The following is a 1,960-nucleotide window of genomic DNA, read 5'->3' as shown; positions in this document are numbered from 1 at the left end:
TTAATAGCTTGCTTCTATTTTTTTTTTCATAGTTGGTTGTATAACGTAACAAAGATTAATATTCGAAACTGAATAAATATTACGTATTTAACTTGACGGAGAATCTGGAAATACTTTGACTTGTACTCTCAGCATTTCAATTGGTTTCATCTACCTTTGATAATGGGGATATATATATATCAGTCATTTCCTTGGTCCTTAAAATGTCAAGTTTGCTAATGATAAAAAACCCCCGACCTGTACGGCTTCGTAGTCACTATTAGCATAGAAGGAATACTAGTGTATATATATATATATATATATATATATATATATATATATATATATATATATGTATATGCATATATATATATATATATATATATATATATATATATGTGTGTGTACGTATGTATGTGTGTATGTATGTATGTATGCATGTATATGCACACACATACATACACACATACACATATAAAGATAGAGATAGATAGATAGATAGACAGATAGATAGATAGATAGATAGATAGATAGATAGATAGATAGATAGATAGATAGATAGATAGATAGATAGATGCTCTGTAACCCGAAGCAAAAGAGAGTATTGACTGTGAAACAAAAACAATACAAAAGGCGAAGACGGGTGTGTAAACAACAAACACATGTATTAGTTTAACGCTCGGGCATTGCAAGTCTTTTACGTTTCGAGCCTACGCTCTTCCACAGAAAGGAACACAGAAAGAAGCAGAGAGGGGAAATAAAAAAGGTTTAGTGGCTAGCGTGCAGTCGAGACATGCTAGTCATGTACTGCATGTCCGTTGATTTTTATATAACTCAATATGTATATTTATATACATATATATACATATATAAATATATGTATGTAGGTAAATATGTATATATGTATATATGCATGCACACATGTACATGTATGTGAGAGAGTACATTAAAGATGTATGCATGTTTGAGGATGATTGTCAGTTATTATTTCAATTTTTTTATTCGTCGTCTGCGTGTTCTTAGTTTGTATGCTAGATAATCAATCCAAAACAAACAAATAGAATTAGAACCAAACGATAAGCGAATGAAAAAAGAAATTACAATTGTTAATACGTTTTTAGTAGTTCTGATTATTTAAGGAAAAGAAAATCATTGTTTGAAATAATACGGACCGATTATATCTGTTTACAATCGACTGCCTCGCGTAGTTTCAATGAGAATAGATGAATCGAAACCCCTCTGTCATCCAGCCAAATCACGTCTATCTATAGAACCAGAAATTTTTGGAAATAACCAAAACAATACATAGATCGCACTGGTTGTACCTTTTGGAATCTACATGAAGAGTGCAATTCCTAAAGTGTAAATGTGTCACTTTTGGAATATTTATTGTCTTCCCAAATTTCCACTAACAATAATAATTACAGTTTTAAAACTGATGCGTGATAAATTGTTCAGAGGCTGAAGAAGCAAAACGCTAGATTTGCAGTTCTAAATGTCAAACTAATCCTCCATGATCCGATTTTTGTCTTGAGTTCAAATGCTTCGAAGGTTGACGCTGTTTATCACCTCTTCTCAGTGCATATCTTAAAGACCAGCCATGTTGGCTCCATCAACTATACACACACACTAGAAATCTTGGCCTTCTGCCTATTTACAAAATGGAGAAAATATAAATCACTTCCAAGTTCGTGAAGCAGCAAAAGCAGTAAAATGCTGAGCTATATATATTTTCATTTATTCAGTCATTTTGATATCACCAAAGCTACCCTGATCGTCTGTCTTCTCTGCAAAAACAAAAGAGGCATCAGCTGCGTATATTCAACAAATTATATCCATACTTGACAAATGTGGAACAACATATACGGCCTAATTCAGAAATTGGCATCATCATTCATAATAAAAAGCAGCATTTCTTACTTTGTCACTGAAGTTTGTCAATGAACTCTTGGAAAATGTCAGAAGGCGCAATTCATCTCCT

The sequence above is a fragment of the Octopus bimaculoides genome, chromosome 2, assembly GCF_046866305.1.
Source record: "Octopus bimaculoides isolate indiv1 chromosome 2, ASM4686630v1, whole genome shotgun sequence".
NCBI lineage: Eukaryota > Metazoa > Mollusca > Cephalopoda > Octopoda > Octopodidae > Octopus > Octopus bimaculoides.
This window is presented reverse-complemented; position numbering follows the sequence as displayed.